The sequence below is a fragment of the Lonchura striata genome, chromosome 1 (genome assembly GCF_050655825.1).
Source record: "Lonchura striata isolate lonStrDom1 chromosome 1, ASM5065582v1, whole genome shotgun sequence".
Lineage (NCBI taxonomy): Eukaryota > Metazoa > Chordata > Aves > Passeriformes > Estrildidae > Lonchura > Lonchura striata.
The window spans coordinates 3,975,387-3,991,451 of NC_140703.1; the positions used below are offsets into that span (position 1 = coordinate 3,975,387).

General features: G+C 41.8%; 1 protein-coding gene across 6 annotated transcripts in view; it reads right to left on the bottom strand.

The window, feature by feature from the left end:
- Positions 1-16,065, bottom strand: part of MYH15 (myosin heavy chain 15) — a 67,408-nt gene that overhangs the window by 45,776 nt on the left and 5,567 nt on the right. For 4 of the 6 annotated variants that reach the window (XM_085589085.1, XM_085589064.1, XM_085589092.1 and 1 more), the window contains exon 1: positions 1,462-1,487. The exons of the other annotated variants lie outside the window; for them this stretch is intronic. The gene's annotated coding sequence lies outside the window, so the exon portion shown is untranslated. Of the gene's footprint in view, positions 1-1,461; positions 1,488-16,065 lie in introns of those variants that run through there. 6 annotated transcript variants of the gene reach the window in all.

The window sequence follows — 16,065 nt, forward strand, 5'->3', positions numbered from 1 at the left end:
ATCCAGCCCTCTCCCACTGCTGCAGTAAAAGCTCGATACCTTCTGTCTTGTTGCTGTAGAGCAAAAATTTTCTTTCTCAGAACTAGCTTTAATTTTTTCTAGATTTTTAAGTAATTTTTAAAGCCTTAATCTTTTTAAAGATTAAGTATTACAGGCACAAGTATCACCAATTATTTTAACATCATCTGAACTGGCCAAAATTCCCAGCTGGAGACACAACTCAATGGCAGAGCCTCTCTCTCTCTCTGTGTCTCTGCTCTACTGGAGCAATGAAATTACATCAGTTCAGACATTTTAACAGAACAGCACTAGAGCACATAAGTGTAATTTCACATTAAACGTGCAAATGCCAGAGGGGCCCCTTCAGTGTTAATCTCTGGGACCCAGGGCAGGTTCCCACGAGTCCTAAAATGCACTGAAGTGCTCTGAATTACTTTTGTGCAACCTGGCTCCATTTGCAGACCTCCTAGGGACAGTTCCTCAGCTATCTCCTCCTTATCTCTTCCTTTTTCCCCCCTCATGTTCAGGGTGGAGCACTACAGTATTTTATGGTGTAAAGCAGCATTCTGGCAGCTGGGAGAGAATCCTTTTTCCTTCAGCAGCCTGGGTGTTTGGGGTTATGGCAGAGGCCATGCACCCCTTGGGGTGCAGAGAACTCAGTGAGGCAAACCCATCAGCAGATACAAGAAGTGGGAAGTTTAGTTTTGTTATGGATGCAAGATTATTTTTAAAATGCAGAATAGTCGGGAAAGACAAGGCTAAAGCTAAAAGTGTTCCCTTTCAACCTGTTGTAGCCAACAACAGAAAGAGCCAGCCCTTGTATATCAGCTGTGGGAGATCCTTGAAAATGCCTGTCCCTGTGGAATCCTGCATTATTACACAAAGTGAAGTGGCATGGCCAGCACCAGCAGTTTGATGGTGCATCCAGACTTGGAAAAAAAGGCACTTTGTCTTTCCTGGGGCTGTTGGAAGTGACTGCAGCATTAAGGGCAGGCAGGGATAATGCAATAGTAACTGTGGTGGCACTGCCTGGCCTGGAAAGGGAGCCCAGCAATGCTCCAAGGGTTGTAAGTCAGGCTGGATTAAAGAATGCCTCGGACCAACAAGCTGCTTAAAATTGTAACTTGCATAAGCCATCATCTCTCGCAGATGATGGAGAAGGCAAAAAGATGACTTGCAGGCACTGGCTAATCATTTCACTCAGCTGCATAATTACAAGGGACCTGACACTTCCCTAAGTGGTTATTCCAGCTGGTTAAATGAATGCACTGATGTTAGAGAAGAAACACGTATTTGCTATTCTACCATTCCAGCAGCATCCTCCAGTGACTACCACAGGCTAGATGTTTACTGATACTGCTGCTAAAACTTTAAGCCACATGAAAACCTTAATCTCATCAACCCCACGGCAGTGTTAGAGCACAGCACCCACACTTAAAAGTGAGAGAGTTTGGTACTCACCCTGGAGAGAGCACACAGAAAGTGTCACAACTCTGCCTGGTCCAGGCTTTAAATGCCCCTGTCTCAAGGTCACTGCTGATAACTCTTTAAAGGCACCAGCAGTTTTCTCCCATGCCTATATTTGTCTGCTGGATCCCAGCTGAGGAGACAATGCCCAAGGAGGGGACACGTGTGGCTGTGCCCTGAGGAAGGGGGGCAGGAATGTCAGTGGGGAGTGGCACTCTCGGTCCCAGCCACCCCTCACCACACTTTCCACTTCCATTCTTGCCCCATGACTTCATGGAAGAAGCCTTTCCTGCTTCTGTGTTTTCACTAGGGCAAGAACTGCTTTCCCAAGTGCTTCAGAACTTAATTGCTGTGGGCTCGTAGGCTGTGTGTGTGTAAATTAAGACTATTCAGACATGACTCCTCTGGAATATGCAAATCAAAGCTTTTGCACCAGGAATAAGTGATTATTAAGGGAATTTGGTTACGTGAGCCAAATTCCCTTCAAGCAACAAGGCTAGGATGTGGGTTCTCACATCCCAGCCAAGGGCTTTAAATCCCATTTTGGGCTCCAGGAGTTTAAAGCTAAGACTGTAGATCCAGGTTTGGAATACACAGGTGTTCCCCAGTTTATGAACAAGGCAAGACAGGGAAGAAATCTAAGAATATATTGATTCTGCCTGGAAAGTGAATCACAGATAAAGAACAAAGTAAGCATCAATTTTAGTGAGTCCTTTGCTTCAGGAAACTAATTTATGAGTCTCAGTTTAGGCAATGTCTGCCTTTTTATTGTAAACTCATTTTTCCTGTGAAACAGGCACCGTGAGTAACTCAGGTCTCATTTCATTGCAACCCATAAATAACAAAACAACTGACACTGCCAGACTGATTTGCTTTTACCAGCATAAGTAGAGATATATATCTCCTTTGGTTCTAGCATAAGCTGGATATAAAAGCAGAAAGGAAAATAAATACTGTGGATAATGCTTGTTGGCCACAAGGGAAGGCAATTTATTTGTGCTCTACAAAACTCAATTCCAAGGAAGCAAGGAGGGAGCTTATCCACAACTTCATTGAATTCATAGATACCCACAGGAACAAGTGGCTTGGTTTGTGACCAGCCAAGAAGGAAAATGTCTGCATAGGGAGTCTGCTATTTTTAAAGCTGTTATGCTGATGATTGGACAGGGACAGGTTGTACAGACAAAGCTGGTTGGTAAGAAACAGGAATTTCTGGAAGTGATAGGCTCAAAGACAGGAGACTGATGTGGCAGCTCTGAGGATTCGAGCACTTTGGTAACTTGGTATTTTTAGCATTTGGGGAATGCAACCAGGAGACAGAGAATCACTCCTGCTGTGCTAGAGACATGCTCACCTCCAGACAGACTGGAGAAAAGAGTGCTCTGCTAGGGAGATCTCTGTCGAGGCAGGACGGGAATGAGAAGACTCTGACTCAGAAGGCTGCTGAGAGTAAAACTCCAATTTATTCAAAATATCCTGCTCTGTTATACAGAGTTTCACAAGGATCAAACCCATTGGTTCTGAAGTGAAAACAACCCACTGCATTGGTGCAGAGTGCTTGACACACAGTGATAGAACTCAACTATGAACAAGGTGAACAACAAGAGAGATAAAGAATTATTTACATTCTTTCCCAACTCTTTCCTAGGCTTTTGCCTGGCTAGAAACTCTCAGTTTCTCTTTGACTGAATCTGAGACCCACAGGGAGCAGAGACAGGGATAAGAGCTAGGGATGGAGCTTTCCATCCTGGTCTGAATTTGTCTGTGATAGGGACCTGCACAAGCAGCTTGTGTCACATTCTAGAGTTTGCCTGTCGTGCTCACACCAGGATTGCTGCCTAGCCTGCTGCTTCAGAGGTGTTTGGTGCCCTGCAGCACAGATGTGTGCTGGTGTCAGGTCTAAATCACCACCTTTTTGCTTTATATCTGGCTAAAAAGAAAAGAGAGGTGGTGACTTTGGCTGCTGAGGTGGACTATGAGTGGCTGTGTAAACTCAAGCATATGCTCCTGATCACATAATTGGAAACAAGGTAAATCACAAACATCACCAAGCTTTATGGGCATTGTTAATCTGCTGAGAAGACCTAGAATATGATTATTTCAAGCCATGAGGATATAAAATGTTGATACTCTCTCCCTCTTGCTCCTGTCTCACATAGCCAGGAGCTTTAGTTCTAAACACAATATTCTCATTTACCACCTACATTGCTTAGGAGAAGCCATCTTCTTACAAATACATAGTTATCATTTACATCTTTTCTGTTCTGCAAATATTCAGCTTTCATCAGTCCTGCATGAACACTACAATCTTGCTCCCACGCCTCCCTTTTCTTTTTTGGGGTTGCAAACAACTGTTTCCATAGCTAATTCTAAAGCAATTCCAATGCTTGTGTCGCTTAGAAAGGGACACATATAACTGGTTCCAACATAATTTATTTTCTTTGCTAGCCCGATGTGAATGGATGCTGCACATTAATTCTGCCTTTCTGGAGTTTATTTGCTTTCTCTTAATATGAAACAGAAATTGCAGCACATTTTCCCTAGATGAAATTTGTAGCAGGGACAACCAAAGACATTTGTCTTTTGCAGGGGCTACTTTTAGAAAGGTTAATGCTGGTCACTGTTTCTAGGGAAACAAGGGTCTTTGATAAGGAGCTCTTGTGACTAAACTATTTTTAATAACATTACATATTGGAAAGGAATGCAATAACATTTATCAGCTCTAGACAGAAGATAGTGTCAATATTGTGGTCTAATATAGAAAAGTTGGCATATTGTATCTGTAAAAAGTTCAGTCATGACCCCTCTCTATTTTCTTAGGCAAAAAAGATCAACCAGCCAGCTAGCCTTTGACAAAAGCTGGCCCTGATACTACTCTTAATAAAATGTTTAGTGTAATAACTTGTCACTCATGAAAAGCAAGATCAATGGAGGAGAAAGACACCAGTTTAAGACACAGATCCTTGGAGAAAACGTCTTTGGAGTCAGGATCCTCTGGTTTGCTCTATAAAAAAGGCAGGAAGGCTATTGCTCCACAAGATGCATCTAAAGGCACTGAGAACCTGTGGTTTACCTCAGAGGCCTTTTTTTGGTCACTGGTCCCTGCTGCTGCTGCAGTCTCTATTTTAAAAACAAATGGAAAAGAACCAAAATGACTTATTTGGATGATAAAATTCATCCACCTAGGAATAATTTCAGGAGAAGAAAGGTGCTAACATTGTATACCCAAGCAAAGCCAGGCCCACTCTGTACAAGTGATTTATTTTTTTCTTCTGAAGATTTATGGTTTAATTCCTCAAGCCGTTGATGGCCCAAAGTGAAATTGGAGGGGGAGAGAAACTTAGATTTTAAAATAGTTGCGCTCTGCTACGTCTCTTAAGGATGAGAAAATTGGCACTGAATAGTACATTGAAATTGTGTTTATGACAGCTAGATTCCCATTATTAGACTGGAGCTTTTCAGGTCTCTGCCAGCCTTTGTGCTCCCCCTGCTGCAGTGCCTGTGCTCGCCCAGGGACACACGTACCTGCAGCCTGAGGAGGCACCAGGAGCATCTCCTCACCTTCCTTTCAGCATCATCATTTTAAAGACTTTCCCTCCATTAATTCCTTGCTGACAGCTACTGTGTGGTGTGACAGCAGAAGGCAAATTTAAATCTCTCCACGGAAAGCATTTGCTTTCACACAGATACGCCTGGTGAAACAATTCCTAAGCCACCAAAAATATTTTAAATGGCTTTTAAGCCACTGTAATCCGTGATCTATTGCTATCAACATGCAAATCCCTGACACCTCTTCCCATTTTGAGCAGTGTGGGGTCAGCAGGGAGTGCAGAGCATTAACCCACTAAACCACAAGGGTGTAGCTGATTTTCCCAGCTTGGCAGTGCCCATCCCTCAGCCTCTCATCCCATGCCAAGCACAGAGCTCAGGGATGCAGCAGCACTAACCCGGCCCGGGACAAGAAACATTTCAGAGCTGTCACTGCTGCCTCTCCCCTGCTGACATTCAATCATTACGGTATCTTAAGAACGTTTAAACAGGTCAGGTTTCTAATGGGAGAGCTTGGCTTCTGGGAGTGAAGCTGACAGCCTTTTGAGAGCAGATTAACAGCGCTGATAAATCAATCTGAGACTGACTCACAGCCCTAAGAAAAATAAGAATATGAAAAAGGAGACTAGTTAAATAAATGGTCTTGGTTCTTCGGCTCTGGAGATGTATCAGGGAAGGAAAGAAGGATTTTGTCATGTGGCTCGTCACTCTTCTTTCTCCAGATTTGACCACATCCCCCACTCCACCAATGCCCTCTGTTGGAAGTTTTCAGTCTCCAATGATCTTGAGCATCTCACCCTGCCCATCAGATCAGAGATTAATGGCATGTTTTGAGAATTGCTGTGCATCCTTTCCCAACTATCACACAGCCTAATTGCCATTAGTGAGTTTTGGGTTTCCCTCCCCAACCCCACCCCACCTTAAACTACTCTGCATTATCCATAACTGTGGCAAGCACATTTCTCTCCCTCTCAGGATAGTGAGGTGCACAGAGAGAAAGGAAAGAGAAAACAATTTCTACTTTTGCTCTTTGTTTTTCTCATATGGAATGTGTTTGGATAATTGTTTACCTGGGGTGAGTGCTTGGTTGGATTCTGGTGAGGATGGTTTGAGCCTGATGGCCAATCCAATCCAATCCAATCCAATCCAATCCAATCCAATCCAATCCAATCCAATCCAATCCAATCCAATCCAACCCACCTGGGGCTGGGCTCAGAGAGGGTCACGAGTTGTGTTAGAGTCAGATAGAGTCAGAGAAAGTAGTATGTAGTTTTAGTATCTTCCTTTTATACAGTATATTAATGTATTTTAGCATAGTTATAATAAAGAAATCATTCAGCCTTCTGAATTGAGTCACACACAGTCATTTCTTCCCATTGGGTTTGCCTACATTTACAATACAGAACCACTGGGGGAAGGCAGGGGGTTAAAAGCACTCAATAATTCATGTAGACAGTTCAGGTTAATCTTTTGAGTATTCATTAATGAAGCATTTGTTTGCATAGCACGTCATTGGAATTACCCTAGTTCCACCACCAATTCCATTAAACATTTCTGAAGTTAATAGCAGAAGTATTTTAGTCTTGATCAATGCAAGGTAAAAAAGAAATCTAAGGGTCTCTCTGGGGTTTGTATTATGCAATCTGACTTCAAAGACAGCCTACTTCATTAGCCTACTTCAGCCTCTGACTATGATGCACTCTGTCTGCTCAAGCAGCCTGAAAACCACATTTCCATTTCAATAGGCAGCGCTGTCCTAAAATACTCCTAGGTCTTCAGACACAACATATTCTAGCTCCTGGTGCCAAGCCCCTGCAAGACAACTTGCCTTTTTTTGGCCTTTTTTATACTTCATCTTCAAGGATTCAGAGCCTGCCCTTCAGGTATGGGTAGGGGTGGGTACAGTCCTTGCTGATTTTCTGGCTTTGCTGCTGTGGAAGCTTATTTTTCAGAGGAGCTGAGGGAGAAAGAAGTAAAATATTTATGCCCTTTCAGACACAGGAGGTTTTGTGATTTTTCAGTTTTTCGCTTCTGTAACTCTATGAGTCATAACTCGACTTGCAGTCAAGGATTGTTTGCTATCTTCTGTTTACCTTATGCCAACTGCAAACTACACTAAAACATGCAGAGACAGTTTAATTGGTGAAACAATTGTCATGGGGATACTTTATTAACTTTGCAAGTTCTGACAGAATAAACCAAATGTGATTGGCATGATGCTAAATAGCAGGAAAACACTGCAGGAAGGAATGTGAATTTCTCAGCATTTACATTCTGTAAGCAACAACAAAATATAATTTCTTTCCAAATACAGATACACTGGGCTGATCACCTCTGCTGAAAATTCAGTCAGCAAAGCTTCTTGAAATATTAAGGCCAGTTTTTAAAGAAAAATCTATTTCCAGGAGTATTACCTTCTGCCTGAAAAAGCACAAGTCTGTGCTTCTCACATGGCCTAATGATTTGAAGCTTTTTGTCAGCTGAATTTAAACACCTCCAAAAATGGACATGACATCCTTCTCTCCAACAGCAACATTCTGGAGTGACTGGCTAGGGTGTGCATATAAGTGTATGTATAGGAGAGACACACATATATTTATACATCTGTGTGTCTATCTAAATATATCTATACATATATAGACTTATAAATAGAAAACATGTTTATTTTCTAAACCTCTCCCCTCCCAGCTGTGATGCTCCACACTTGGAGCTCGATACCAGATGAAACAGCCTTTTCCTTGGAGACCTGCAGAATTAACCCTATTCAAGTTGATTTTAAATATATTTTTATTTATACATATATGTATATTTTTATAACTGAAATACACACTTTGTCTTTACAGGAAAAAAAATAATGAAGGAGATGGAACAAAAAAAAAAATTCAAATCATGTACTTGAGGCTTCTTGCATAAAGCTAAAGTATGTGCCACATATGTAGCTATAGGCACTTCAGTCTCACCCAATGGTCTAGAAAAGAAAAAGGGAAGAAAATATTAACGTATCCAGCATTATGATGCAAAGCTAGATTGCTGTAAAAAAGGAAGGGAACACATGTCCTGCCTCACCGGGCCCCTCTGAAGCTTCACTTTAAACACCAGTACCTCAGCAGCATGAAAACACTAAAGAACTCATTTGACAAGATCATCAGCCCAGCTGAGTGGCTCATTTTCATCAAAACTCACTCAGCAGAAAACCTTGGATTTGGAGTTATGTCCCACAGTAACTTCTCACCAGCAGGTTCATAACTCTTGCAACAAGTACAACAAAATAACATTTTTGTTTATGTAGCCGTAGAAAAAGGTATATCATGATTTAAAAATCAACCTGATGCTTTTCTGAGGATCCAAACTTACAGCAGGAGGCTAACTAGAAAAATCTAATACAGAACTTTGAGAAAAATATAGGCTAATTTTGGGCATGAAAATGCTATATTAAAAAAGAAAAGGAAGCTGTATTTTTTGAGTTGGATCATTCTACCTCTTGTCTCTCAAGCAACATGGTCTTGGTAGACTCTTGTTCTTTTTGTACTGCAGTTGATGAACAGGGATTTTCCAGAGCAGAAAAATCTCCCCTGTTGTCACCACCCAAATGTGCACCAGAACAACAGAGAAGGAGCTGCAGATCTAAAGTCCAGGTGATTTCCACTGGATTGCCTGCAGAGCCTGGATGCCTGCCTTTATCCATTACTGACACACCTTCATGCTTCAAGGCAGTGTGTTCATGGTCATTCTCCAGAAATAATAAACCAAATGACATTTAAGTAGAAGGCACCATTCTGTCCCATACTCATGCAATGCAGACAGGACTTTGTCGCCCTGATTCTTAAGATTTTCTAAAGCCTTCTGAGTTTACATTCTGTTAGAAAACTTTCCCACACATTTTATATAAACAACATATTGTTTTGCATTCCTTTATGGGAGTAGAAGAAATTAATGTACTAGTAGTTTGTCCAATGTCTTTGGAGAGGTGGTCCATTCACTCTCCAATCCACTGTCACCTTTAGAAAAGTATAAAGGTTAGGGTAAAAAAAAAATAAACCTTCTTCTTTTTTACCTTGCCATCGCAGTGGCTCATATTGTGCTTTCTCAGGACTTACTGATTTTTTCATAGCATATGCATGAAGTTTGAAGTTCAAACCCAAATATTTCCCTAACCAGAAAGGACACAGTCTTTGCAGATTCAAGACGTGTTTTAAGGAGAGTTTTAAAAAAATATGAAGCTTGTGGGAGGAGGTTCCAAAAGGACAAATGAAGCAGAACCTTCTACACTCATCCCTATTGGTGATACCACAGCCTGCTTGTTAGCAGTGACAACGTGTGACATGTCACACGGGGCTCTGCTGAGATCAGCTCCACACCCCTGACCCTGAATCACTGATAAAGTCAGGGCATGGAAAATGGGCAGCCTGAGTGCCTTCAGACAGACTCAGCAACGCCTGCCATAACCCTGTTATCTCCTGGAAGTGTCTCTGGCACTGTTATCACAAGCAGAAGTGCAGGGCTATTAGCAGTAGAAAGGTATTTTGGCACTGTACTGCCTCGCTGGATGGGGTTTCTGCCTGTGTCCCACTGCCCAGCTCCAACGAGGAGCTGAGCACGGGGAGCTCAGTGTGATAGTAAAAGGGTTTTTAAAATCATGGGGATTAAGGGTTAAAAGGAAAAATAAGCTTAGTAGGCCCTGGAAAAATAAACACCCTAAGCACATGGAGAACTCGTACTTGCTAGAACTGCACTGAGTAGCTAGTACATGATAATTGATAAAATTGTTAGATGTGATGATTGTTTAGTAATGAAATATAATTGCTGTTTAATCATAAGAATAATCATGAGAAACTGTGGTCAGTGAATTAAGAAAGATCACGAGAAACTCATGTCAATATGTACAATAGAACAATATAAGTTTAATAATTAATATGTGAGTTATGTGATGATAGAATATAAAATACGTTCAGCTCGAGGTCTGTACCCCTGATTCCCAGAGCTCTTAATAAAAGCACCTGCAGATAATCATATTATGTGTGTTTCCCAATGCTAACAAGTGTTTGGGGGCATTCCAAGGGAATCCAAACCACTCATTCAGCCACATCTGAGCAAATTCAGAGCGTTTGGTTTTCCTCAGTGTCACCTCCCTTCTCTCCCTGCCCTCACCTAAGGACAAGATGGGCAGGAGGTAACCTGTGATCTCCCTTCACACCTTTTCCTGCACTTCGTGCCAGAAGGAGAACACCACAGACCTCTTTGCTTGTGGCTCCACTTTTACAAACCAAAACAACCAGATATGGGCAAAAAAGAATAGCTGGCAGAGATTTGTTTCAAAGATATCCCCAACAGAGATTTGTTTCAAAGACATCCTCTTCCTCCCCCCAAAAAAAACTCTCAATGCAACAACAGTGTGGGCACCTTCACCTTGGTTGCTGCTGCAACCTGACAAAAGATATTAAGCACTGACAAAATTGACAAGATTCAGCACTTGCCATGTTTATCAGTTTCTTGATATTCTTCTCAAATATTTAAAAAAAAAAAAAAAAATCAGTACTTGCTAAGAGAATATCTTCCTAGCCATAAAGGATTAAAGTCCCTAAATAAAGGAAAAGCTAAAAATTCTGTGTGAACTGATGATAAGAACAGATCATTAATATTAAAAATGCAAATACAGAGAGGATATATACCATACTCCCACATCACTGGTATTTCTGATCAGCCAATCTAAGTAAACCCAGCCCAGCATTTCTGTACTCAGCTTGAAGTAAAATATCAAGGACAGAATAACAGTTAAGAATATGACAATGATGTTGCCTCCAATAGCCTCCAACCAAGCATCACTAATCCAGGAAATTAAGAGATCAAAAGAAACCCAATTGAATTGAAATAAGAAACATGCAGTCTTCAAAAAGCCTTCATGTTGTGGCACAGTGAGGACAGATTGTGACTAAAGCATCTGTTTGTATTCCTGTGAGCCTTCTTAGAGCTGATTCCACCTTTCTGGATTAATTGAATGAGTAATCACTAGCATTCATTCATTTTATCTGGCTGGATTTTTTTTCCCCCCTCCCCTTCAGGAAGTTCCTATTTCAAAATGTCTGTGTGGAGCCTGAACAAGAGGCACCAGCTGGGCTCCTGTACAAGATTTCTGGAGGAGCAGGATGATATTTTAAGGGCAGAGCCACTGGAGAAGCACAAGACAACCAGCAGCCACCAAACTCTGAGGAGGCTGGCAGCAGGTTAGCCTGACTGAAGCCTGTTCCACATGGGTTTGGCTTTTAATATGGGTTATGCCCTTTTGCTCTCTAAAGGGAGAACACCTAGAATGAAATGCTGGAGGGATGCTACGAGCACCAAATGTTCTCTGTGGTTCTCCCTCGTTCCCAGTAGCAGGCAAGGTCTCATGGCATGGGGGCATTTCAAGCAGAAACAGGCAAACCAGTCAACCATTGAGCCATTTAACCTTCCAAGGCTAAAGCTAAGTGACAGAGCTAATCCACCAGTGAAAGTCTGGGTGTTCTCTCCCATAACAGTGACACCCCAGCCACTGCAGAATGATGATGGTAAGTCACATTATTTCCAGTTTCATAGTGGAACTAGTTAAATTTTTTTAGGCTATACTGTAGATGTAACATTAAATACAGCCACTGCTAATTACTTAGCTTAATTATTAGCTGATTTATTCACATACATGCAGGCAGAGGATTTCAATTATTTTTAATTATATGGAAAGTTCCAAGTGTCTTTTTATTCCATTAAGATCGTTCCAAACTCTGTAAAACCTGCAAGCGCTTAATTCTTTAAATGACAGTTTTTAATTAATTTGAACTCTAATTAAAATATTTGTAGACTGCAACAACCTAATTCATTTTTAAAAGGGAAGTTTTTACATCTGCAGCAAATATGCTCTATTTTCCATTGGGATTAAAGATCCAGCCCCTATTTGAAGTGCAAAACCCTCTTCAGCCCTAACAGTGAATTAATTACAAGTGACAGCAGGTAATAGAAGTGCTCCATCAGCTTGGGCTGTGTGCTACAAATTACCTGCAAGTAATCCAAGTCCACTGCTCCCACTTGCATGAAAATCTGGGCACTGGAGACAGGAACAAGTCTTTCAGCAAGCCTTTTGGTGGTTACAGCCTTGGCTTAACCCCTCACTTATCAAATATTTACCTCTCTGTGCAGCAGTGGATAAAGGGAAAAGCCAATGGCCCCCTCTGACAGCCACCCTGCAACAAAATTTGCTAGGTACCCTGCAGAAACTCTAGCTTCAAAAAGGAAAGGCTTTAAATTTGTAAGCAACAAAAATAAGGCTGTGGTTGTGCTACAGATGCCTCACCACCTACAGCTGCTTTTGTCTTTACTGATGATTTCTAATGTCATTTGATAAAGGGGAATGGCTCCAAGGACAGCCCAACAAGTCAGTAGCTGGCTGCAGGCTGGACTATGAAGCCAACAGAGTTAGGAATTGTTTTTGTCATGTTCTGTATCCCAGAGCCCAGGCTTGCTAGCACCTCCCTTGTTTCCAAGCCAGAATCATGACATGCCATTTCCACCCCAGGGACCCCATTGCTGGAAAGTTGTGGGATGTGATTGAACCAGATTCTATACAATCCCACCTAGGCTCCCTTTCCCAAAAAACTGCTGGACCAGATGATCCTTCCAAGTCCCTTCCTACATGGGCTGTTCTATGATCTCTAGGGGCACAGAAAAGAAGAAACTTTTCTGTAGAGCAAAGCAAAGGCTTTAAGGAGGACAAAGGACCTGATCCCACTGGATTTTGCTGCTTTAAAGGCATGAAAGTCACCAAGTCCTTTACTGGCATGAGCCAAGTTGGATTTTCATCACGACACCTTCACACAGCTGCTGGCTGTGAGCTTCCTTCATGTACAAATATAGCTAATATATACAGTGATTGCTGGCTTGGTTCCTCGTTTGAGTGAGCAATGCATATAGCCATAGTAACCAGCTCCTGCCACCTAGTCCTCCTCTTCTGAAGGCAACCCATTTATGCATGGCTCTGTGAGGAGGAGCTCACATTTCTCCTGTCTGGAAGGAGCAGGAGAAGGAGTTCTGGCTCTGCAGCTCTGCCACACGCTGCAGACATGACAAGGAGTGACCTTGGCTATTGTTCTGTCAGTGGTTTTCCAACATGTCACATGCATCTGTTACACACTTATCGACCCACTTGAGGCTGTATAAACGAGCCAATATTCTCTTTCCTAGGCAGGGTTATTAAAAATGCATCATCAAAGTGCAGTAATATCTCCAAACAAATTTCTTAGTCAAGGTATTAATAGCTTTAAGGTTTTGGAAAAACATTTTCAACGAGTTCATGGAGTTTCATAGCAAAATAGGCTTCTAGCTAACATTCACATTAGCATTTCTCCTGCCTAAAGGATATTGAATCTGAGGACATTTAGCTTTTAATGCTTTAAAGATATGAGCATGCCAGAGCCTTTAACACAAGATAACAAAATCCAATTTCACTTGTCTCCATCAGCCTTTGTAAGTGTTGCTACTCAAGTGCTGAACTCAAGTCCCAGATCTGATCTAAGCTTTATCCCTTTCCAAATGGGTAAAAATAAACACAACCTTTCTTGCCCTTTATGGACACAAAAACATTGCAAAGAAGGAAGAACACTTGTACTCTAAAGAACTGAGCCAAGCAGCAAAGATTACCTCAAAAGGGCACACAGCAAATACTACTTTAGTTGTTGAGCTCTTTATGGCAAATAGTGGTGTTTATATATAAGATAAAATATTCATATGGCAGTTTAGACTACAGACCTGTAAAAAAAAAAATCTCACCTCCTTCCCCAGAAAGCCCTGAAGAGTTTGCAGAGATCTTTGCATAGAGAATAATATGCAGAGACCATGAAAAACCCTAAAGCTATTGTGATATTTTTAATTGCTACACAGTGCTTTACTGAATGAAAGGAAAGCTGGCCATATGCATGAACTGTGGAAAGCAACTATTTTAGACAGCAGAAAAAGAGGTTTGACCTAAATGCCCAAGCCCAGAATTTACCAAAGCCTAGCTGGCATCAGTAGCTCATGGAATCCCTGAGCTCTGAGGCATGAGTATTTCTATCCAACAAAAAATTACCTGTTTCTATCAGTGCTATGAATGGTCATCGTTTAATATTTCAGTCCAGCAGAGTTCTGATCCAAGCACATATCCTTGTTGGATTTTCCTGGGATTGATGATGTTTAAAGAGTCTGGGAGAAACCCAGGAAAATGTTAGCACAGAACAGACAGAGACTGATGCCAGACTTCAGCTACCCGATCTAAAATGGTTATCACACTCCAATGAATGGAAAATAGAGGGAATGGTCCTAATCTTTGGGAACTATCTCTAATTACTTTCAACCTTAAGCTCTGAGAAATGGAGGAACTCTGGGGAGGTGTAGGGCACACTCTAGTTTGTGTAAGACAAGCCCCATGCTTCCTAGGCTGTGGGGCAACCCCCACTCTTGCATCCATCTATCCATGGATGTAGTGCAATAGTTTTTTAAATTACACATATCACACACAGTGGTAAAATTCTTACAGTTTTAAACACTAAGACTTTACTTTAAAATACTTTCCCTCTTAGACTTATTTACATAAAACCTCAGCTTTATCTCAGCAGGATAATAAGGGGGACTTAACAAGTATTACCTTCCAACCAACAGCAAAGTTATCACCTGGAGAGCTGCAGCTCAGGACTTGCATTTGCTTGGGCTCAGCCAAAAGGCTTTTCACCCTCTAGCAAAATGGTCACTTGTAATCCTCCCTTGTAAGCAGAGTTGGTAAGCTAATAAAATCCTGACTGTAGCTTAGGCCTAGCTTCTATCTTTTCTTCTCACCAACTTACGAATAAAGATAACAGCATCATCAGGCCTTGAGTAGTTAGACATATAATAAACAAGGTTTGGGAGGCAGGAGGGGAAGAGGGAAGGAAAAAATGTCATTTGAGTACTCCACGCTTCAGAAATAGAACACAAATTGGAGGCTGTGACCTCGCACCAGCACCTGCGTGCACAAACACTCTGCTCCCAGTGCTGTGATTAGATGCTATTTTTCCCCCAGGGGCTCTGCCTCATTCTGCATATGAGATATGTCTGTGTGAGGAGGAAGGCAGAGTCAGGTGGCCAAGGAGACTCTGCTGCCTGCTTGTCCTTTTCCACTCTGTTGAGGAGCTGCCTTCCGTATGAGTCAGAAGTGGGAAAAGAAAGATGATTTTATAAGATTCAAGTAATTGCTTGCTGCATTAGTATGCCAGGAGGCTTCACTACAAAGTACCTGTGTGTGGCAAGCATATTTCACAGAGAGAAATGAAAGAGAAAACAATTTCTATTTCTGCTCCTTGTTTTTCCTATGTGGAATGTGTTTGGAGAATTGTTTACCTGGGGTGAGTGCTTGGTTGGATTCAGGTGAGGATGGTTTGAGCCTGATGGCCAACCCAATCCAATCCAACCCACCTGGGGCTGGACTCTCAGAGAGGGTCACGAGTTGTGTTAGAATCAGAGTCAGAGAAAGTAGTATGTAATTTTTGTATCTTCCTTTTTATATAGTATATTAATGTATTTTAGCATAGTTATAATAAAGAAATCATTTAGCCTTCTGAATTGAGTCAGACATGGTCATTCCTTTCCACTGGGTTCACCTGCATTTACAATACCTGTGTGATGGCAAGCAAGCCATTTACACCAACTTTCAGACAGGCTATTACCATAACTCGTTGCATTTCCTATGTGGCTAGAGGTTGAAAAACCAGATTTGCATGGAATTGCTGAGAGGAAGCACATAAAGTTCAGCATGGCAGGGCTGCAGCCAAGGCCACCAGGACCAGCCTCTGGAGCCATGGAAAGCACACTTGTGCATGAAGGTGTGAAGTGCTATGGACTCACAAATGGAGGTATTTAGCTTTTCATATAAGGAGCCCCAAAACAACAATTTACCCCATTGTGCCTTGGTACCATGAAGGCAATTTCTGTGGATGCTGTAAGTACCCCACAGAAATGGGTGAGTGACACATTACATTTTCTATCTTAGGGTTTCACAGCTACAGGCAGGTGTAT